At 47.2% G+C, this 25,107-nt stretch overlaps 1 protein-coding gene across 2 annotated transcripts in view; it reads left to right on the top strand.

The window, feature by feature from the left end:
- Positions 1-25,107, top strand: part of LOC135897124 (calcium-activated chloride channel regulator 1-like) — a 594,363-nt gene that overhangs the window by 527,391 nt on the left and 41,865 nt on the right. The gene's annotated exons all lie outside the window — the stretch shown is intronic.

Raw genomic sequence — 25,107 nt, 5'->3', positions numbered from 1 at the left:
TCAAACAAGGATGCCAAACTGCTGCCGAGCAAGCCACAGCAAACCTGCCACGCCACATTGACCGCTTTTTTCGGTCATAAGACTACAGCGAGAGGGAAAATTCGGCTGCGACTGTCAGCTAACAGCAGAGTGCACTAAGAGTCGTTTTTCGTGGACGAACAAAATGTGCCCGTGACGCTGAGTGGATCAGTGGCGGAACGCCTCGGGTTTCTTTGTCGCGTGCAAAACGTTCACGCCGAAGAGTTATACCCGGCAGCACAACCTTTCGCAGACGTTTTCAGTGGACTGGGACAGCTGAAAGGCGAGGAGTATACAATGCAGCTAAAGCCAGGAGCCGTAGGAGTCGTCGTGCCAGCCAGGAGAGTTCCAGTGGCCCTTCAAGACAAAGTCAAGGAAGAGCTTCTGCGCATGGAAGAACAAGGCGTGATAGCAAAGGTAAAGGGCCCGACGGAATGGTCGAGTTACATGGTCACAGTCATTAAGAAAGATAAAGTGCGGATCTGCCTAGACCCCATAGCGCTGAACAAGGCATTGTTGCGGGAAAACTATCGTATGCCTACTCTCGAAGACGTTGTGCCAAAGCTTGCGGGCGCCAACGTTTTTTCAACCTTAGACGCAGCATCGGGGTATTGGCAGATAAAGCTAGACGACGCAAGTTCAAAACTTTGTACAATGAGTACACCGTACGGACGCTACAGGTTCTTGCGCATGCCTTTTGGCATTGCCTCTGCTCCGGAGATATTTCAGGCAGCGATGCACCGCGTCCTAGAAGGTCTGCCAAATGTCGCAGTAGTAATGGATGACATTCTTCTCTGGGGCAAGACTAAGCAAGAGCACGACCACAATCTACAACTTCTCCTAACGCGCTGCCGAGAACAGAATCTTCGACTAAACTTGAAGAAATGCGTCTTTTTGCAGCGAGAGGTGCGCTACCTGGGACACGTGCTCAGTGCCGAAGGCCTGCGTGTGGACGCCCAACGTGTTCAAGACATTCTAGAATTGCCGACACCAAGAAACTGTAAGGAACTTCAAGTGTTTTTGGGCACTATGAATTTTGTACAGCGCTTTGTCCCAAACATGTCTGTAGTAACAGCACCACTGCGAACTTTGTTGCGAAAAGACATTGCATGGGTTTGGACGGAAAAACAGCAAGAAAGTTTTCTGAGATTGCGTGAGGCTCTTATTCAAGCACCTGTGCTCAGCTATTTTGATCCAAGCAAACCCGTGACGCTATCAGTTGATGCAAGCCAGCTGGGGGTAGGCGCTGTGCTGATACAGGATGCGCAGCCTGTTGCTTTTTCCTCACGGACACTCACAGAGGCACAGACAAGATACGCTCAAATCGAAAAAGAAACTTTAGCTATTGTTCATGCATGCACCAAATTTCATGACTACATATTTGGACAGCATGCTGTAACAGTTGAAACTGACCACCGCCCCTTAGTGGCGATATTCAGTAAGCCGCTATACCAGTGCCCGCTACGTCTGCAACGCATGCGCCTAACTCTTCAGCGTTATCCTATCATTGTGACGTACAAGCCTGGCAAAGAGCTGTTCCTCGCCGACGCCTTATCAAGGTTTCCTAGTATAAGATTCTTGGACGAAAACGAGCAGTTTCAAGTAATTGTTCTTGAATGTGTTTCAGCCTCTCAACGCTCCCTGCAGGATTTACTAGCAGCAACCAATGATGACGACACCCTCGTAAAGCTACGGGAGTACGCGAATACAACGTGGCCTCTTCACAAGCAAGAAGTCCCGGAGCCACTTAGGTCGTATTGGGCGTACCGGGATGAGATACATGCACAGGACGGCCTCGTGTTTCGAAGCAACAAGGTAATTGTACCACAATCAAAGATATGGGAAATGATGAGTCTTCTTCACGCGGCACACGCGGGAGTGGATAAGATGAAGGCGAGAGCAAGGAACGTGATGTTCTGGCCCAATATTTCCAGCAACATTGAGCAGTTCTGTAAAGCCTGTAAAGTGTGCCAAAAGCATCAGCCTCGACAGCCTAAAATGCCACTTCTGAGTCATGATGTGCCCTCACTGCCATGGCAAGTTGTCGGCTTGGACTTGTTCTTCTTTGAAGGCCACGAGTTCGCCCTTATTGTCGACTTCTACTCCTTCTTCTTTGAAATTCGAGAGTTTCGTACAACAACGGCGAGCTCTCTTAACACGTGGTGTTCTCAAATTTTCTCAGTCCATGGCTTGCCCAGGAAGTTGTGCACTGACAATGGTCCACCTTTTAACAGCAGTGAGTTTAAGGACTTTCTCAACACCTTGGCTATTGATCACATCACCTCAAGCCCCTATCATCCGCGTTCCAATGGCATGATTGAGAGAGCGGTTCAGGAAGCAAAAAAAGCTGTTAAAGAAGTGTGCCTTTAAAATGCCTGTGTTTCAAATGGCATTGCTTGAATGGCGCAATACCCCACGTGATGATGTGCTCCAGTCCCCCGTGCAGAGGCTGATGGGACGCCAGACTAGGACGCTTCTACCAGTACCTACCAGCCATTTGGAACCACGGACAATTCCCCCTGACGTGGTCCAGGGCCGCCTTCAAGAAATACGCCAACGACAGAGGACCTACTACAACCGTGGCAGCAGGAACTTGCCGCCTGTGATGCCAGGTCAGCAGGTCACAGTGTACGATACCAACCAGCGGACCTGGTCTCCCGCCGTCTTTCTCCGACCAGCCGATGAACACCGCTCAACGATAGTCAAGACTGAAGACGGCCGGGAACTTCGGCGCACACGAGAGCACCTCCGCCTGGTAGACCCACAGACGGAAGCGAGCCTCCTGCCCGAAGACGTATCTTCCACGGAGCCCCCGCAAGAACTACGTCGAAGCACAAGACTTCGACGTGAGCCCTGTCGGTACCTTCAACAAGAGACACGGTAACCACGTCTTAAGTTCCCCTGTAAAAGGGAAGATGTAGCAAGGCTGAATAAGTGCTACGTCACGCTTACATGTATGCACTGCGCATGACCCACTGCGGCACTACTTTGTATATATATCACGTTCATTCTTGCAATAAAGTTGTTCATTGCCTGACCCCGACTCGCCTACACTTATTACCAGCTTGGCCGTCATTGTGTAATTCTACTTGCATATTATGATAGTTTTGCGATGAAGGTATACTGAGTTGTGCAGATATTCGTGTAAATGGTCCTAGTTATTTATGCACTAGCCATAAATGGGTCATTTATGGTCCTGTGTTTTTGGTTTAGCAAACAAAATATCTTCAAAATTACGCATACTTGTAGTTTTAATAATAACAACGAGAGAACTCTAGCACTGGAGGCCAGTTAGTGCAGCATTGTGAAGTATTATAACAGCGTAATACACAGGGCAGTGAACATGACAAAACATCATGAGTGCTAGCTTGCCACTAATGAGCACGCTCGGTAAACTTTTGCTGTGATGCATATTCAGGCGCACTTGCTTCATGAATTATCTTTTGACTGTTGTAATGCATAACAATCACGATTGCAGAGATGTCAACAGACTATTTTTAGTACCGGGCGTAGACCTGCGGTGATAAATGATCTTGAAAAACTTGCATTATCCTACATAGCGAAGGGTAAGTAATAAAGAGAAAGCATCGCTGCGCTTAATAATAATTAAACGACAGTGTATTAAACTAAACATTTGTGCTATGCATTAGCTTCAAGCGCTCCTGCTTCCTGTTGAAACTAACTTTTTATATCAACTTCATCTTGAAAATTGAAAATTCTAGTTAAAAAATTGCTTTCAAAATCAAAATAGTTTCAGAAAATAGGGGTATTGTTGCTGTGTAAATACCTACAGTAATAAACGAATAAAGCTGTGAAGTGTCTTTTCTGTAATGTTTTAGACCTACGTGTGTTCGCTTCCTAACATTTTTGTTCTTCACTCAGAAACTTAGTACCAATCACAGGCCTTTGCAGCTGTGCTTCCACGTAAGCTTTTGTTGTGAGCTAGATAGATGGAAGGCCACGAGCATGCATTATCGCCTTCCATTCACTTTACGCTGCACGCTGGCATTAATTATTTACGCTTGGACTCTATACTATTCTAGTTATGCACACTACGTTAGTAAGAATTCAGGTATTGCCGAAAATGTTGCAACATTCCTTCACTTTATCTGTCAAAGCCGCAAAAGCAATAACTTAACAAAAGATATAGAATTGCGTTGGTTTTCGCCTGTGCAAGTATTACAAGAGAAACGCCCGAGACCGGCGCTTACTGAAAGAACCGCAATACGAAGAGTTTTTGGAAGTGACAAGTTCATTCTCGTGACCTCAGAAACATGATTTTTTCAAACCTCTCCACCCTGTATGTTTGCGCTACTAAGAAAGAGCCGGCAGGTAATCTTGCTAGCGTGTCGGCTGTAGCGAGTTTTTTGCCGGGAACGTCGATGACTTTCAACTGATAGCACGTAAGCCTGTTAACGAAATCTTTGTATGCGTGGAGGCATCCTTATTTCGTTCTATATACAATATAGGCCGTGAAGTTGGCATTGGGTGAAGGAGGAACATGAGTTACATGAACGTAGAGCAAGTGTTATTCAAAACAGTCAAAATATGCATTAGTGTAGCAATGGCACTTTTTGTACACTGCAACAGCACGCAACGACCGAACAGTGAAAAAACAATTAAAAAATGAAAATTCGCAAGAGGTCAAGTGAACATGCAAAGTAACTATCAAATCTCACATAACGATTATTGCACTGCTCATTAAACGCCCAAGCGCGACAGTAGCAATATCAAATGAGGAATCACCATAATTCAAAGTGCAAAATAAAACTAAACACCCTAACAATAGACATTGAGTTCCGTCATCCCAGTCAGGCTGCAGGTTCACAGGTTACGAATGGTTTGTGCACCTACATGTCGTTTGTTTAGAAAACTGAATTAGGAACATAACATGTTAAGTCATGCTGGTTGACTAGTATGTTCTGACTCAAAAGCATGGGTGTTCAGTCATAAGCATGGCATGCACACGAAATTTATGTATATTGTCCAGTTAAGCTTGTCTCGACGGCACGACGAGCAGGACCGTATTCAGTAAGCTGTTCTTTCGTAAGTGCTCTTCGCCATTGGCCGGTATTTTAGCATAAGAACGTTTTTGTAATTATGGGCCCAGTTTCTGCCTTGAATGCGATACCGCTAGATACTAGTCGAAACGATAGATGGCCCACGTGATTTGAAGCTTATTTTACTGTACCACTTTAACGTTTCTCCATCTCTTTTAACGATCTGGACGGAATTGCTACGGCTCTTAGCTCTTCGGATATTTGCTGCTGAATAAGTACCACTCCAATCACGAAAAAAAAAAAACGGGCGTCGCATGACACTACTGTACCGTTAACCACATGGTACATCACAGTGCATAGATCAGAACTAAGCATGGCATTCACTTGATTAAAGGCGGAGTCCTGCTGCGGTTCCCAGGGCAAGTCATTTCATTGGCGAAATTGTGCTACCGTGAGTGCTATGACCGTCAACAAATATGGCAGAAAGCGCTGGATGATGTTTATCAATTCCTAGGAAACATAACTCCCGCGGCGTTAGTCGGAGTTTCGAGGTTGCTTATGCTTGGAAATTCCAAAAGCGTCAGTTTGTCTAGCTCAAAACAAAACTGATTGGTTTAATTTAACGCCCGCCTTCGGCAATCGCTCCTGTGTTTCGGTCAAGCACGTATCGTACTCCTTCCCGTACTTGCCATAAACGAAGTCAATTTTGCTGATTACGTTCGACTGCCTTTCCAGTGTTCGTGTCATTTGTCACTGAAAGTACTCCAGCGCTGAAGTTTTACCGAAGAAAATATGAAAATAGCAGAGACGACGGAAGTAAGTCATGAAGGTGGTGTATTGCTGGCAATCCTCGCCCAACAAATTTTAGTTGAACCCTGCAGTCGCATCAAGCCTCGAACAGACCGGCGCATCTTCAATAACCCCCAGTACACTTGAACTATTTGCAAAACATCTCCTTTTCTCAGAACGGCTTTTTTCCACTTCATCAACTCTTAACATAGGTGGAACCAAGCCGACGGCTTCAAAATCACAAAAAGACCTGTGCACCAAGCTCTGGGCTTTTCAATACACCTGAAGGCGCTTTACTGCTTCATCAGGTCTAATTCTAACTTGACTACGTCGTGTTATGTGATTCGAATTCTCAGGGGCACAATCAGCACAAAAGGTCTGGCATTTTTCTCGATTTTAATATTGCATTCCATCGGAAAAGTACCGAGTCCTTGAATGATGTCGTGCTCGGTGGGCCCATTTCGAGCGCTCTTTTTTTTGTTTTTTTAGCTTCGGTTGCACCATCCAAAAAAATTACCGACGATTACGTTACTTCCTAATGCGAAATTTGAGCGCAGCAAATAAGCTGTTTCACCTTTTCGATAGATTGAGGCAAAGAAATCGAGCAACACATGTATGCGCTATCACAGAATTTTTTTTTATTTTTCACACGTATTCCTTTAACAAAGACTCCATTAACAGTTCTTGACAGTCATGAAGGAAGCTTTGTGGTCGGAGAAATAGACTGATATATGTTCGACTTGGTACACCAATGCTTGATTCTCAAAGACGAGATCTATACAAGTGCCTCGCGAGGTTGTCACAGCCGTGGGACGCGTTACGAGCGAGAGGAACGGGATGTTCTCCCGCATAAGTGTTAGGAAATTGCTGTTTGTCTTTATGTCAACATTAATGTCCCCCACTACTAACATCGGTGTGGATCGATGGACGGTTAATGCGAGTTGCAGGAAGTGCACGACGTCTTTCGTGAGTGCGGTAGCGGACTCACGAAAGCGGTATCAGTCGGTCGCTGCTAGCGCTGGGGGGATGAAAGGGGGGCGGAGCTGGTTATGAGGCCGACGACAACGCGAAACCCAGGAACGGACGCCAAAGAGCCATTTGTGTAGCCAGCCCTCCTCCACAGTCTCTCCTCCTCCCTTCCATCATCCTCCCTCGCCCGGAGAGCCGACAGCGCGCATGCGCGGCGGCGGAGCGCGGCGGCGGAGGCGAGCTGGTTACGAGGCCGACGACAACGCCGACAACGCCGACGCCGACGACGACGACGACGCCGACGACGACGCGAAACCCAGGAACGGACGCCAAAGAGCTGCGCTCTAAAACTTTACCACGCCTAAAGGGACAATTGCAAGCCCTCAGGCAGCTTCAACCCTTCCAACCCAGCGTCTCGACAAGTCGCCCGGATACCTCGAGTGTATGGTTCCCTGGTCCCGCGAGGTTTTCCCTCCTGTTAAAGCGAGAGCTTTACTACGCCAGCCAGCAAGCCATTTCGGCTTGTCGCGCCGTATGCCGTGTCCAGGCATGCCGTATGCCGTATGCCTTAGGCCGTGGGCGATGAACGACCTTGAGCCACCGTTGCCTAGCAAAGCCGCAGCCGCGCTCCAACAGATGGCACCGCCGTCCACGCCGCTGCCGTCGCTGCTGGCTCCACCAGATGTGCCCATGTGTTCCACTGGGGTAGAAGGAGAGAAGGAGCAGCTTCGCGGGGTGTATATAATATTCGCGTCGCCTCAGTGTATTTTGTCGTTATTAGCCCCGAGAACGAACACGAGCGGCGCTGCGAGCGCCGCTCGCGTGACGTCAGGGAGGGGACTCGCGCCTGTCGTCTGCTACAGTTCGTGCGTTGTACGGGCGCTTTCTGCGGTGTTTTCGTTTGTTCGCCCTCGTTCTCTCTGCTTGTATACTTATGGTGGTCGTCTCAAATATATTTTTATGACGTCTTCCTTTGCGAACATTTATTCAAAGAGCTAATTTCTTAGACAACAATGCAGCTCTCGAAGGCAACGCTACAGTGCCAGCCGAAGCGACGCAGACCAGCCCATTGCGGGTTTTTCATACGCGGATAGACAATCGCAAAAGCATAGCCTATAGGAATCCAGTTATGATACCATACCTGCCGCGGTGCAACAAGTATGTCACAAAGCTGACTATATATGACTACTACAGCAGTTACGTTGATTTTATTCCGCTAAAACAGGTTTGCTCACGACGAGTAGTTCATGGTATAATATCGAATTTTTGCATTTCCTCACAGAAACGCTCGGCAGTAGCACGGTGACTTAACTAATACTGGAGCTTAGATTCTACACGCCTCACTTGCTTCTTTAACTGCTTGTCAACATTAGGCGGTTCTTCACGTGTTTATTTTTTTTAAGGCTTACAGCTATTTTTTTAAGCCTTACAGCTATTTACAGAGTACAAATAGGAATGTACCAATATATATTCCCTTTTCCGTGCTACACGTTCAACTCACCTCTTTAGAGCGCGTTTGTTAATGATTAATAATGCATGTTATGTTCCTCTTTTTTTGTCTATGTTACCAAGTGAATATCATTTATTTATTTCAATCCCGCAGTGTGTTTTGCATTGTTATCGTGGAAATATTTCACTGTGCTTTCATATATTGTATAACTGCAATGTTTTATGGCCACTATATAGATGTAATTTATATGGCGCTTGATGTGTTACCCCTTGCAGCCATATTGTACCTAAGAGGCTGAGATTACCTCAAGCCGCGTCTGTGCGGCTTTTTTCCCTCATCCACCTCCATTTACCACTCCTCTGTACATGTGTGTGTGTAAACGGAAATTAATAAATCAAATCACATCAAACTCACTTGAGAAATTTACTGGTGCTTGTTGCTTAAGGAATATACATGACGAATCTGTTTGGCAAACTGACACAGGCTGCTCGGCCCAATTTTTTTAGTGAAGTATGCCTGCTGGACCACATAGCTGTAGCCAGAAAGCAGTCGAAGCGTCAATGACTAGTAGTATGGGACATATTGAAGATATCAAAATTCCCCCTGTGGAGGGTCAGAAATCAAGTGAAAGTATATGCAAGGCTTGTGGTGCTTTCTTTATGAATGTTTGCGATTGGATTGGAGCAAAGTTAAATTAGCCTGCAAGGTTCTCTTTTAAGTACCGACGAAGCGAATAGTTATCCGTTTGTATAATTAAATAATGCTGGATTGAGACATGGTGACGCAAAAGGTGCTTGGATTTTCCTTTTGTAGGCAATCTAAGCTGCGTAGTAGTAGCTCGAGAATACTTTAGCCATTCCAGTTGGCACTGTAAAAAATGCTTTATGGTTTTAATTCGAAGTTGAAGTGAACTGATGGGTTTCGCGAACATAGCGTGCCTCGCCATACGGACAGTCGATTGCTACCGTTACGTGATCAGGGGTGGGCCATATTGTCGATAAAGGCTACTGAGGGCCACTATGATACATTTCATCACTTTCAATTGAGTGGCTGTCGATCTAAACAACGAAACTTTTCTCTCAGGTGATTGCTACTATGGTGTTTGTGAATTAACTATGTAAATACTCTACATGACACGCCGTCGTGTTAGCAGCCATGAGCAATTCGTTTTCTGGAGGCCTGTTTCAGAGGGGGATGAAAGTAGCAGCAAACATTTTCATAAGAAATGCGCACCTAACTATTTTTTTACGCATTAATGAATGGCCATATTTGAATAGAACAACACAACAGAGTAATAGGAATCATGATGACAGCTTCGCTGGGCAGTGTCTTTCTAATATCGGATAACATGTTGACGCCAATTACCAAATTTTTCTTCCACGTAAAATGCAATACCTCTCATAGCTAAATACTAAAGGAATGTTAAGTGTTTAGCGAAGCATCATACACAACTTCACGCGTTGAATTTGCAGATATTCTCTTTTTAGTCAAAATTTACCGAGACACGGCGCATATATGCATTGCAAAAACTTGTAGACCCCTTTAACGCTACTTAGCTTGCGATATCCAAGTCGCAAAGTTTCTCGAATCACACGCTTTTGAAGAAGAAACTGTGGTTAAGGTATTGCAGCTGAAAGAAGCCGACTTATTCTTCAATACGTACGGCTCGAGCCACCTATACCCCAAACATACACGAAGGGAACGAGCGCGCGCGGCAGCCGAGCGAGCCGGAGCGAGCGGCGTCCTGGCCGTGACGTCACTCGCGAGAGGGCGCCATTCCTCTTTCTCGGGGCTACTAGAGAGCGCCAAAGAGGCGCAACAACGACAGTACGAAGCGAGGAAGAGACAACGCGCTCAAGAGACGCCAGAAGAACGCGCCGCACGACTCGAGAAGCGTCGTAAAAGCCTATTCGTTACCTGAACAGTGTGTCTTGTCGTGTCTATACAATAGAGCTAAACCAACCGCTTAACCACAAGCGTAGCCATGCAGCCCTTGCTTTCGCAATTCAGCTAGGGTTAACCAGAGCTAAACCACAGGAAACTTTCTTTTTTCCCTCTTGTTTGCCAAACACAGACAATACAATGGACAACTACTTGGAGCAACCTTGAATTTCATAAAACCAGCGTCGACTTCAAACCAAATGTACTTGGTTTTCTTGTGTCGAATAAGAGCTAAAGCAATCTCCTTAATGGCATCAGTGTCGCCTTGGAGATCTTTTTTCTTAAAGCACGTACATTGCCTTCAAAATGTTCTTTCCTATTTCAAACATGTAAATAGCCTCACTGGCCGGAGAGGTATCGCGCGCGTGAGCGTCACGCCACAGTAGCTGCACTACTTCCGCGATTTCCATGGGGGTTTTTCACAGTGTCAGCATTGTCAGACACGCTGCCCGCTCTTTCTCGCTTGGAGCATTCGGTATCTTTTGACAACCTCGCGTTCTGGAATGCTTCTTGACGATAAAGCCATAATGCTGCAAACGTGATCGTACATCAAGCTGTCCTGAATGCCATCTACATGGGATCTGAAGCCAACCGTAATCGCATTTCTCGTCCACGTTACGCAAAGCAGTGAAGGATGCGTCTAGGGTCTCGCTTTCTTACTGAGTCCGCCTGTGAAAGCGATAGCTGTGTTCAAATTTATTAACTAGATCAGTGAAGTGTGAAGTCAACTTGCATTTGACCATTTCATTATCGCCAGCTTCGGACAAGTTGAGCAACGCTAGGATGCAATGTGCTAACGAGCCTCTAGGATAATCAATTTTCAGACCGTTACGTTTTCTGTGGCTCTTTTGGTGGCGGTGGCGTCAGTGTAGCGCCATATTGAAATCGTGTCAAACTGCCCCGATCGTCAGTATCGAAGGTGGCTGGTGCCCACACCAGGCACGCTGACAAAGTATTGTGCTTCTTTCGCCATTATCATGTGCTCCGGCAATGCGTCGCTCCCTTGTGCTCAGAGCCGCTTCCTCACATCATGTGGAAACGAGGAAGGCAGCTACTCCTGCTTCACAGACTATCTTGACACATGCGAGCACAACTCACGTTGTACGGCAACTGACCACGCCTTAATTAGTTCTGTCTACTATATATATATATATATATATATATATATATATATATATATATATATAGTCTGACACGCGGCGGAGGCGTGGTTGTTTTAGTTACAAAACCTTTGGTGTCTTTCCTTTTGCCTGCTGTTAGCACGGAGCATGAAAGTGTTTTCTGTAAGGTGACGTTGTCGGGTACCCAAGTTGTCGTCGGGGGCGTTTACAGACCACCAGGGACTCATCCAGATTTTTTATTAGAATTGTATGATTACCTTGACAGTTATCAAAATCGAAATGTTATTATTGCCGGGGACTTCAACTTACCTCATATTGACTGGTATTCAATGTCATGTGGCTCAACGGACACTAAAAGTTCTGAAACCCTGCTAGATATATTACTAGCGCACAACCTTACCCAAACTGTTTACCTGCCTACAAGAATTACAGACTCACCGACTTCAATTCTCGATCTTGTACTATGCTCTGCTAGCATCTCTGACTATAAAGCTGAAGTGAACGAAGGGATCTCTGACCACAAAATAGCGTACTTCACATGCGCGCTTCCTACTCGATCGCAGTTACATACTCCCAGGTATATCACTGTTAAATATTATGATTCTGCTGACGACCTTCAAATTGTGCATTGTTTGGAAGAAGCACTTGTACAGCTTGATACTGACGATGACGTGAATTCTTTGTGGAACAAGTTTAAGTCCTTGTGCCACTTTTGTATCAGAAAATTAATTCCAGATAAAACAAAAATGATCGGCAGACAGAACCCTTGGATAAACAGAGACATCATTCATCTCAAACGTAAAATAAAACGATACCGAAAATCTAAAGATTACGACAGGACAATTGTTGGCGCGATGGCAAATGACCTGGCTCTAAAACTGAGAGAGGCAAAGGAACATTATTTTACGGACACACTTGGTCAATTTGCCTCTCAGAACTCCCCAAAATTTTGGCAATACCTATCTAACAAAGATTCCCAACTTTCGTGGGAAATATGCGATGCTGATGTAACAATTACAGATGCAAAGAAAATAGCTGAAGCATTTAATGCGTTTTTTCAAAGTGTTTATTCCACTGCGAGCACTTGTGTTGCCGAGATGAAGATAATTGACAGCCAAGACGTGATCAGTGTAACTATTGAGGGTGTGACTGAGCTCCTTCTACGGTTAGACGCGAAGAAAGCTACAGGGCCAGATAACATTCCTCCTGCTTTTCTTAAAAGATATTCCGAAGTATTAGCTCGATTTTTGGTCATTATTTTTTCTAAATCTTTAGCCTCTGGTACTGTTCCCGACGATTGGCGTTTGGCACGAGTAATACCAGTTTTTAAGAAAGGTCTCCGATCTTCTGTAAGTAATTACAGACCAATATCACTCACCTGTTGCTGCTGCAAAACTTTAGAACACATCATAGTCACTTACCTGAATAATTTTTTGGAGAGAAATAATATACTCACGGCTAATCAGCATGGTTTTAGACAAGGTTACTCCACAACCACACAGTTAGTAGTCACTGTCCATGAACTCGCTTCCGTGCTTGATGGGGGCGGTCAAGTTGACGCTATTTTCTTAGATTATTCTAAGGCTTTCGACAGAGTCCCTCATTCGAAACTAATATATACAATGAAACTTCTCGGAATACCCCTACAGATCATAAACTGGGTAAATTCATACCTGACTGGTCGTAAGCAGTATGTGGAAATAAATGGATCATGCTCCGGGTTTTTGGGGGTAACTTCAGGCGTACCTCAGGGATCGGTGCTGGGTCCAGTACTGTTTAATATTTATATTAATGACCTAGGTAAAATTGTGGAATCACCTGTTCGCGTCAAATTGTTTGCAGATGATTGTATTATATTTAGCAACATTCGAACTGTTTCTGATCAGCTTTTTCCGGAAAAAACCTTGGATAGGTTGGCAGAATGGTGCAATGAATGGGATATGATTATTAATTAGGACAAAACAGTGCATATGTGTATTACAAATAAGTTAAGAAAGCTAGAATACTTGTACAAAATAAAGGATAATAAGATTAGGAAAGTAGACAACTGCAAATACTTGGGGATAACTTTAACTTCACGTCTATTCCGGGTGCCTCAGATAGACAATATAACCTGTGCAGCCCGAAAAAGATTAGGATTTCTAAAGTTTAAGTTAGGTGACTCCACATCCTCATTAAGATTAAAAGCTTATAGAACGTACGTTAAGCCTCTCTTAGAGTATTCGAGTGTCGTTTGGGATCCTCACACAGTGGTAGGTATTGAAAAATTACAAAGTATTCAAAGGTTAGCCGCGCGCTTCATTTATAAACGCTTCAAACGACGTGATTCTCCAACGAGTATGCTGGAAGCCGCAAACTTGAAACCACTAACTGATCGAAGAAAAACTGCCAGATAAAACTTCCTTCGCCAGCTTTATTACGGGAAACTAGGAATACAACCGCATGACTATATTATTAAGGACACATCTCGAATTTCCCGCCACAAACACAGCCAGTATTTAAAACCGATCTTTGCACGAACAAACCTTTTCAAAAACTCATTCTTTCCGAAAACAATCAATGATTGGAATGCCCTACCTGGAAATTCCCACTGGTTACAGCCACCCACTTGATGAATCTTGTTGACTGTAACCCTTGTATATATTGTATGTTTGCTTATTTTTGTATCTGCTCACGTAGCCCCCTCCTGCTTGGACAGATGTCCGCAGTATTGTGAAAATAAATAAATAAAATATAGTGCTAATGACGATGATCATTTATTGGCATCCCCTTTGAAACAAGACGGTGACAAATAATTGCCTCCCTTGCTTGAGTTAATCAGGTGTGCTATACATGCTTTTCATTCTAGCATTTTGTATACATCCCTTTAATCTTATTTTTCTTTCTCAAAAAGATTATCTACCTTCTGCCGCGATACCTATGCCTGTAACGGATCCGGTTGCGTCAGTATATTTCCTGCTTATATTACACCAATACTCCCAACATCTTATTTACTCTGCTGACCGGTTGATGCTGATGTCCAATTTAAATCCAAGCACATCCGGAAAGTGTACGGTACCTTCGGGTCTCACTGGCTGTGTCCCTTCGCATTCCATTAGGACGTGCTGGCTGGTCTGCGGATTTTTGCTACAGCATACATATGACTCATCTTGTTGAGAGTATTTTCTCCGGCGTGTTTTTTGTTCTTTTCTTTTCGTTTCAAATCAGTGCACTTAATTCGCGATCTCTGTTTCTCTCAGTTTGTCTTTCATGACTCCAGGTTGCCTATTTATGCTTTCTACTACCCTGTACTTGGTTGATCTCTTCCACCATTCTGGCTCCCTGCTTTTCAGGTAAAGATACGTGTGCACTTCAGCAGTCCGAGTATTTTCATTCATCTTCTTGAATTTTTCTTCAAAGCTCCGCGCTTTTCTGGCATCAAAAAGGGCTGACCCCTGTCACTCTGCACTGCCTAATCTTTAGTTTTACCGTGTGCTCCCAAAGCCAACCGTGCTACCGATCTTTGGTAAACTTCCAGCCCCGACAAGATATCCTATTTTAGACAAAAAATTGTATTTTGGAACGTTAGTGCTGTCACCATAGATTGTCCTTTCTTAAGTAAATCTTTCCTTAATTTACGTACAAGCCGATGTATATGTATTGCTACAGAGCGAATGATACATGGATTAACACGAGGTCTGGCTGAGTGATGCAGACAACGATGAAGTCGCTTGTACGTGGGCCGGGTCAGACATCTTCAGAACGGCAGCGGATTGGGCGAGTTGGTGTTGCATGGTAACAATAAAATTCAAACAGTGCTAGACGACAGGACCAGAAAGAGGAGGAGACAAACACGGCGCTGTATTTGTCTCCTCCTCTTTCTGTTCCTGTCGTCTAGCGCTGCTTGAATTTTATTGTTATCAGACATCTCCTCTTGGCCTAGCTTTCTTTGTAAATATTTTGTAAATATATTCTTCGCCTACATGTCTCCTCCGTCCCAGTGTGGTGGAGGTGCGGGGCACCTCACGCCTCGCAATGGAATTCCCCAATGGCCGTCGTGTTATACATCTGTCTGCAATGGCGGAAGACGTGGCGCCTACATCAGCGCCCATCATGTCAACAATCGTGCTGGTGGAACCCCGGGATTCTGGCACGTTCTGCGGTTCCAGTGAAGCGGACATTCAAGATTGGCTGGCGGAGTACGAACGCGTGAGTGCTAACAACCGATGGTACTGTACCCTGATGTTATCCTACCCTATCCTGATGATGGTATTAATTTCTACCTCAAAGGTAATGCAAAAGTATAGTTTCATAACCACGAAGCTGAAATCGGGAGTTGGGACACCTGCAAAGAAAAACTACCAAGACTTGTTTGGAACCCGTTGACCTGAAGATCACCGTGAAAAAGATGTTGGCGTCATGTGCGCAGACATCTACAGAATCTTACGTCTCTTAGATTGAAGACGTGTTATCGCTATGTCGAATGCCGATGCCGAGATGCGAGAGGACGACCAGATTAGACATATCTTGGGAGGCATCAACGACGACACCTTCAACCTTTTAATGTGCAGATGTTTCTTTACAGTCCTTTACAGTTTCTTTACAGTTTCTTTACAGAGGAGGCTAAAAGCCGGCTCGTTGGCCACGCGTTTGCCCGCCTTCCCGAAAAGACGGCAACGTCCTCTTCCAAAGACTACACGGCAGCACAGCCGTTAGCTCCACCAGATAAGCTGACACGAATTGTACACCGCGAAATTGAGGCCCCGACGGCTGTGCCAGTTCACGCCGGCGACTCGAGCTCGATTACGACTGCATTCGTCCAAGCCATTGTCCGACAGGAGCTTGTTAACATGGGCGTTAACTCCGTGTGCACCGTGGCCAGCCCAACACAAACTTTATGGCATGTGTCCTCATACTATCGACAGCAACTGTTTGCTACGTGATCTGGTTACCCTGTTCCGTGAAGAACCCCTCACGATCGGCCGATATCTTTTACTTGTCACCGAATCGGCCAGGTCACCCGTTACTGCGTCATCCACTTGTCCTCGCCGCGTGGAGCACTTTCTACCCTTTCACACCGCCTGGACAGCAACCGCTCCTCACCAACAACCAAGTCGTATTTCTCCAGCGCCGATACTCCCGTAAGTATATATAGTCGTTTCCCGTCGCCCCATGGTCACCAGTAGCCCTCGCCTCCAAACCATCACCCGCCGTTTCGCTCACCGCAGACTCGCATCCCCTCGTTCCCCTTCAGCCCTGCACGTGTCTATCAAAAAAAAGGAAACTAAGCCATGCAGCACCCGGAGGTGACGCTGCATTTGCGACTTCCACTAGAGATCCTCTTCTGGCGCGGACGACGAGACAAAACTTGATGTTGACGCGTCAATATTTCTGCGCTCATCGACACTGAGGCACATATCTCTCTGATGAGTGCACATTTTGGTCGTCGCCTTCATATAGTGCTCACACCTGCCACCTCCCGCATCCTCCGCGCCTGATAGAGGGACTTAAGCTGTTCTTGGGGTGTGAACTACCCGCGTTGGTATTGCTGGTCATCCCACTTCAGTCAAGCTTGCCGTTATTTAGAAGTGCTTCCCCGACCTAATCCTTCGCCTAGACTCTTTGCCCAGCCATTCTGCTCTAATTTACTGTGCGACCGGTGTTCTTCACCTTGAGTTACCCCGTCTTCCCGATATTACAACTGTGACGAAGAAGATTGGCAGGCTGAAAAGCCCCGTTGCCATCACGTGGCTCGTACCCAGTTCGTTCGCTGGCTGCGTTCGCTGGCGCGTTGGTCGATGCTTCTCTACGACGTGAATAAACCCCCTTTAAATTTGGGGGAGCTGCTGGGTGCAACCGGAATTCTGGAACTTCGCAACCAGACACTGCAGCCTGACTTCATTACGCCGGAAGAAGAACCACAGCAACCACAAGTCGCTGCCCCGGTGACTACCGTGGTCTGCCCCGGCCCGTTGCGTCAACGTGACCCATCATCTTCAGTGGTACCTAGGACCATGACGTAGGAGACTGGCTCGCTGACTACGATCGGATGAGCATCCACAACCACTGGGACGACACCATAAAACTGAATTACGTATCGTTTTATTGTAGCGGTGTCGCCAGCGTGTGGCACCGCAACCATGAACGTGATCTCACGACGTGGATAACCTTCAAAACTAACGTGACGGAGGTATTCGGGCGCCCCACCGTTCACGAGCTTCGCGCCGAGCAACGTTTGCGCAGTCATACGCAACAGTGCGGGGAGACATTTACAAGTTATATAGAAGATGTTGTCGACCTCTGCAACCGCGTTGACGTCACAATGACTGATGCCGAGAAGATTCGCCATAACTTAAAAGGCATTGAAGACGACGCCTTCAAGATGCTGTTGGCGAAAAATCTGGCGACAGTCTCTGAACTCGTCAGTCACTGCCAAAGCCTCGACGAACACGGCAAATGCATAGCCACCCGCCAATCTCCTCCTCAGGCGACTTCAATGTCGAGCTTGGCTGTTTCCCCGGATAACACGTTGCTGCTGCTACAGATCAAGGAGTTTGTCCGTAAAGAAGTGGCTCGTCAGCTTTCTCTGATTCCCCTTACACACGGCCAGTCAAAATCTCCGTTGGCGCCCGCTTTGCAATCTGTCATCAAGGAGCAGGTAGCCGACCACATTCCACCTTCTCTCCAGCAGGCTCCGGTTGCCGCTCCCCTGACGTACGCCGAAGTCGCTTCGAGGCCTGCACCACAGATCTACGGTCCCCTTCGCCCGCCTTTGCGCCCGCCCGTATCCACTCCAGTCCGGCCACTGGTGCAGTATGCACGACCTCAAGATCATTGGCGCACGGAACACAATCGCCCGCTTTGTTTTTATGGTGGCCGTGCTGGACACGTAGCACGTCACTGTCGCCTGCTTACACCAAACGTCCCCAACAATGTGCGTCCATATGCGCCACGTTTCCAACAATGCCGCAACTATTCGGACACCTTTGAATCTCCTCCTGTCGTAGACGCCGCATTCTACACCTTTCACCGTTCCCCTTCTCCTCGCCGCCGCTCGCTTTCCCTCATGCACCGGCGTCGGAGCCCTTTGCGCCAGGAAAGCTAAATATCGCAGTTCAGGAGGCGAGACTTGCGGTGCCAGCGAAATGTATAAGCATCACACTTCCCCGATGAACGTTATTGAAGTCGCAATCGAAGGAACATTGACGCTAGCACTTGTCAACACTGGCGCTGCACGTTCAGCGAAAGATTGCCCGTATTTGCCGCAAGACAGGAAAAGTGACGATGCCGCTAGCTGGACTGTCTCTTCGAACTGCTGGTGTTGTAATTCAGGAGGTCCCCTATATCATAGAATTCATCGTGTTGCCTTCATGTTCACACGACGTCATATTAGGTTGGGACTTTCTCTCCACACACCATGCCATCATTGACTGCGCCCGCACCAAAATCGAGCTGTTTCAGTTTTCGACCGACATTATCACTGACCATAAGGACCATTGTCGCAAAATCTCTGTTCCAGAAGACACCGTTATACCTACCTGGTCTTCCACTCTTCTCAGTATCTCTGACAGCACTTCGCTCCGTCTGAACCCTTAGTTCGCCGCCGTTCACTACCACTGCCCTTCGCCGGCCTCAAGTTCAAAGCTGGTGCCTCTCTCAAGTGCGTCTCAAACCCATCGGCTGAAACAATTACTTTACACTGCCGTGAAAGCCTTGGCAGAACAGAGCTACTGACCTCATCTTCAATATTTGACACGATAGACGACTCCACTTATATTGCTGCTCTCGAGGCATCGCGTCCTCAGTCACTGCCGCGTTATTTTACGCCAGCATTTGCCAGTGACCTTACGATGACGCAGCGCGATGAACTTCTTCGTTTGCTCCAAGGCTTCTCTTCCTCTTTTGATTGCCAAGCAACAACACTCGGCCGCACAAAGACTGTTTCGCAGGCTATCGACCCTGGGAGCCATGCACCAATTCGACAGCGTCCCTACCGACTATCGGCGACGGAAAGACGCGTTATCAATGACCAGGTGAACGATATGCTCAATCGCGGTGTCATCCAGCCTTCTAGTAATCCTTGGGCATCACCAAACGTCCTAGTTTTTATAAAAAGACAGCACCATACGATTTTGCGTCGATTATCGAAGGCTTAACAAGATTACCCGAAAGGATGTACACCCATTGCCACGTATTGACGGCGCACTTGACTGTTTGCAAGGAGCAGTGTTTTTTTCCTCCTTAGATATCTCCGCTATGGCTACTGGAAGGTCCCCATGGCTGACGCTGACTGTTCTAAAACCGCGTTTGTAACACGAGATGGCTTGTATGAATTCACTGTAATGCCGTTCGGTCTGTGTAATGCCACCGCCACCTTCGAACGCATGATGGACGGCATCCTACGCGGCCTGAAGTAGCACACCTGCCTCTGCTACCTCGACGACATTGTCGTCTTTTCCCCTGATTTTCTGACCCATCTTCGACGTTTCCATCAAGTTTTGACCTGTCTCCGGAATGCTGGTCTCCAGCTTAACTTAAGAAAATGCCGATTTGCAGCTCGAAAACTGACTACATTAGGCCATGTTTTATACAACGAAGGCATTCTTCCTGATCCTGATAAACTTCGCGCCATATCCAAATTTCCGAAGCCCACTAACTTGAAAGCACTACGCAGCTTCATTGGCCAATGCACCTATTTTCGACGTTTCGTTCGCAATTTCGCTACTGTGATCGCACCACTTAACCAATTCTCCAAGGCGACAATCAACTTTCTGCTTGGTCGGAAGCCTCTGATGACGCTTTTACGACTCTTCGTTACCTACTCACGTCTCCGCCAGTCTTGCACCATTTTGATCCAAGCGCACCTGCAGAACACACTGACGCCAGTGGTGTCGACCTTCGTGCCGTGCTCGCATAACGCAAGAACACTAATGCTGAATACGTAGTCGCTTATGCCAGTCGTGCCCTCACGAAACCCGAGGTCAATTACTCAGTCACACAAAAAGAGTGCCTGGCTATCGTATGGGCTCTTCAAATATTTAGTCCATATCTCTACGGTCGACGCTTTGACGTGGTGACGGATCATCACGCTCTTTGCTGGTCGTCCAACCTAAAAGACCCGTCGGGTCGCCTCGCTCGGTGGGCCCTCCGAATCCAGGAATATGATATCCGTGTCGTCTATCGTTCTGGGCGGAAACACTCTGACGCTGATGCCCTCTCGCGCTCCCCAGTTGCTTCAGACAGCAGCACTTCTACCTACAGACATGACATCTGACCACTTGACATCCTGGACATGGCATCGGAGGAACAAAAAGACCCATGGATCGTCATGATATTCGACTTTTTGTCAAATTCTCCGGCAACTTCGGCACCTCGAGCGTTACGCTGACAGGCACAGCATTGCACAATCCACGACGGACTTTTATACCACCACATCTACCACAATGACGGCCGCAAATGGCTCTTAGTAGTTCCTCACCACCTACGACAAGATCTATGCTCCGCTTTTCAGTCTGACCCGCAGTGTGGTCACGGCGGAGCGTCAAAAACCTACACACGGCTTCGCCTACGATATTATTGGCGAGGGATGTACACCTTCGTCCACAAATACGTACGCTCCTGCATTGCCTGCCAGCGACGCAAACGTATCCCGCATCTCTCCACCGCACCTCTCCAACCCCTTCCCTGCCCAGCTCAGCCATTTGACCGTGTCGGCATTGATATATACGGGTCTCTTCCATCTACTGGCGCTGGCAACCGATGGATTGTTGTCACCGTAGATCATTTGACACGGTATGCTGAAACCGCCACCTTGCCTGCCACATCAGCAAAAGACATCGCCTCGTTCATTCTAAACAACTTCGTTCTCCGCCATGGTGCCCCTCGTGAACTGTTAAGCGATCGGGGCCGCGCATTCCTCTCGGACGTCCTGCAGTCACTCCTATCTGAATGCCAAATTATTCACCGCACTACTACCGCTTATCATCCACAGATCAATGGCTTAAAAGAACGATTCAACAGAACTCTTGGTGACATGCTATCAATGTATGTTGCATCTGACCGCTCCAACTGGGATCTTGTACTTCCGTTCGTCACTTACGAATATAGCACTGCCTCTCAAGCCACTGCCGCATTCTCACCATTCGTTCTGCTTTACGGCCGCCATCCTTCCAGCACCATTGATACTGCTCTCTCGCACCGGCCGGACCCTGCTGAATGTTCACCTGTTTCTGCGATTGCTCAGCACGCCGAGAAATGCCGACAACTGGCCCGTTCTTTGACGTCAGCTCAACAGTGCCACCAAAAAGAGCGCCATCACCTCAATTCTCCTCCTCACCCCTTCCCCGTCGACTCACTCGTGTGGCTTTGGGTCCCGCCTGTTGCTCCTCCTGGCCTTTCGTCGAGGCTCCTCCCGAAGTACCACGGGCCCTACCGCGTGGTTGCACAAACAACACCAGTGAACTACGTGGGCGAACCCGTATCGCCATCTCCCGATCTGCATCGTCGGGGACGAGAGACTGTGCGCATTGATTGGCTGAAGCAGTATTACGATCCGCCCACCTCTTTCTAAATCGTCAGGATGGCTACTCTTCAATTCCGGGGGTGATAGTGGCGCAGAAGATTGGCAGGCTGAAAAGCCCCGTTGCCATCGCGTGGCTCGTACCCAGTTCGTTCACTGGCTGCGCCCTACCTGCTGTTGCCGCGTTGGTCGCTGCTTCTCTACGACCCGAATAAACCCCCTTTACACAACATACATACCACGACACCTATGCTCTTGCAATCACGTTCACTGGCCGCTTCGAGCTGCTACATACGCCATTTTGACGTCTTCGCATGGTGTGCCTGATGACGACTACGTCTTGTCTCGGATTATCGACGTTCTGTTAGCACGCGATGTCGCCCTTGCTCACACCACTGTTTCCATTGCTGACATCAGAGTGGTCATTTACCTTCTGAACGTCAGCCTGTTGACTAAGCTTATCCCGCAAGGCATGTGGCTGACCACCATTTCTGCACTTGGCCCCTGCAAGATTGCCACTTTGGATGCAGATGTTTTGCCGGCTTTCCCTCCATCAGCGTTGCTCCTTCATGTCTCGACGAGATCAACAAGATGATCGCTCTCGATTTGACCCAGGCGCAAGCTCGAGATCTCTACCGCATTCTGGCGTCCTATCATGTCATCTTTGATTTTGACAGCCGCCCTGTAGGTCAAGCATCTGTTGTGGCTCTTCGAATCAACACTAGTGACGCCAACCTTGTATGCTGGCATGCATATCACGTTTCCCATCATGAACGTCAAGTCATATTGAACGAGGTCGACAGAATGATCACAAAAAACATCATTGAACCTTCGTTCTGCCCGTGGGCCTTCCCTACCATTCTCTTGAAAATTAAGGACGGCATCTGACGTTTCTGCATAGATTATCGGAGTTTGAACAACGTAACCCACCAAGGCGTCTATCCTTCGCATCGATGACCCCTCGACTGCTTTCATGGGAGTCGAATATTTTTCGTCTGTCGACCTTCGGTCCAGCTTTTGGCATATTTCAGTTGACCATATGGACCGAGAAAAAACTGCATGTAACACGCCAGATGGCCTGTACCAATTTAACAACATGCCGTTAGGACTGTGTAATGCCCCAGCAACTTTCGAACGTATGATGAACTCTCTGCGGTGGGGATACAAGTGGTACATCTTTCTATGCTATTTAGACGATGTCCGTGTCCACTCGCCTACGTTTAACAACCACCTCACCCGTCTATCAGCCCTTCTCCTCGTTTTCTGTCGAGCCAATGTTCAGCTGAACTCGGTGAAATGCCGTTTCGGGCGACGAGAAATAATTATGCTCGGTCACCTTGTCAGTGCTACCGGTTTACAGCCAGAGGCCGACAAGGTACGAGTACTGCAACACTTTCTGTGCCATGCTCACCCAAAGACGCAGAGAGTTTCATTGTGTTATGTTCTTACATTCGTCGCTTTCCACAGAACATCGCAGACGTCGGTCGCGCTCTCACTGAACTCTTGAAGAAGTACGTTCTTTCTGTGTGGGGGCTCGAACGACCAGCCTCGTTTTCTGCCCTCATCCGTCTACTGACTACACCACCAATACTTGCCGATGTAGAGCCCTCATAGCCTACAGAAGTTCTCACCGATGCCAGTGGTCATGGAATTGGGGCTGTCATTGGTGAAACACATTGTGGGGTTGTGAAGTCGGGGGTAAGCGCGACCAACGAAGTTTCTATGGAAGGTGCCGTGCCACGTGCCGGGAGAAAGGGTTCCGAGCCACCTTTAAGAGAACGAAAAAACGATTGTATTGAAAAAACTACATGGTTGAGTTTTGCAATACGGCTCCAACTATCGGAGCACTACGGTAGCATCTTTGCAGGTCCGAGTGTGTCTCTTGGTCCGAGCGTCCCCTCCTCTCCTCACACCCGGCTGGCTCCGCTTCTTATGGCCTGCGTTGTCACTACCCAGTCGCCTCCAGCAATCCGGCGCCAGGAGACCGATTCCGGCGTCAGGTGACCGATGGCGTAAGCAGACCGATGGCATCAAGGGACCAGTGATCTGAGGTCCCACCAATCTGGAGGTCGGTTGCTCTTTCCCTCCGAAAGGAGTTTGGTCGGAAACGCACGCTCGTCACTCCTATCCGGCGCGGACAAGCCGGTTAGGGCTGCTGACAGGTGTGAAGAATCGTAGCCTTGAAATTAATGATGAGGCGTGACAACTGTTTGTCGCTGGAGTGGCATCCCCTGCTCTGATAGACCGCCGACCACAACAGCACCCCCGCCGGAGATAGTGCATCAGGAGGTCGAGTTTTTCGAAACAAAATGGCCGGCTTGATGCCTGCATTGTTCGAAACCATGGGCCGCAGGTTCTGGGAATGATGATCTCTGGCCCAAGACCTCTTGGTATGTGGGCTCTGACTGGACTGCATAACTGCAAGAGCAAAACACGCGCATTCTTCAACCCTCATATTATTAAATCGTTGTATCATGCTTATGTTAACAGTCATTTATCATACTGTTTATCCTCATGGGGTAATACATATGCCATTCATCTAAAACCACTTCAACGTCTTCAAAATCAGGCAATAAAATTAATGACCTTTAGCTCATTCCGGTGCCATTCTTTACCTATCTATCAACATCTTAACGTTTTACCCATTCAACAGCTGTTCTATCACAAGTTGTCACTCATTACATTTCGTCTCTTTCATCGTGAAATAACGTTAGACAGTCTTCCTTTTGATAACCTCATGAACATAAATAATACTAGGTTTGCAGAACGCAATAACCTTCTATTACCTAAAATCAGATCTAACTATGGTAAATTTACACTTCGTTTCCATGGCATTTCACTTTGGAATCGCATCCCTGCTAATATTAAATCATCTCTTTCATTGCAGTTTTTTAAACACAATATGAAAAGAATACTGTTAGCAGAAGCATCTTTTCATTTGTCATAAAAACATTTCCATATTTATTACATTTTCTTTACATTACTGCTGTTATTGTATCGTTGGGCTTCATATTTCTGTAAAATATTAACGCGATAGCGTTAAGGAGCTCGTGTCGCAGAAAAGCCGGTGTCGTCGGCGTCGGCGTCGGCGGCGTTGACCGTGAGCGATAAATCACGGCAGGCGCTTCATAAATAAAAAGCAATTTCCAAGATTGGCCCGGTGGGAATCGAACCCAGGTCTCCGGAGTGTGAGACGGAGACGCTACCACTCAGCCACGAGTTCGATGCTACCAAGCGGTGCAAACGCGCCTCTAGTGAATGCGGTGTTGCCTTCGAAACGAGCCGTGGAAAGTTATACTGCGGTGTATATCGGTAATTATG

The sequence above is a fragment of the Dermacentor albipictus genome, chromosome 6, assembly GCF_038994185.2.
Source record: "Dermacentor albipictus isolate Rhodes 1998 colony chromosome 6, USDA_Dalb.pri_finalv2, whole genome shotgun sequence".
NCBI lineage: Eukaryota > Metazoa > Arthropoda > Arachnida > Ixodida > Ixodidae > Dermacentor > Dermacentor albipictus.
The sequence above is the reverse complement of the archived record's forward strand: the minus strand, read 5'-3'. Positions and strand labels throughout refer to the sequence as shown.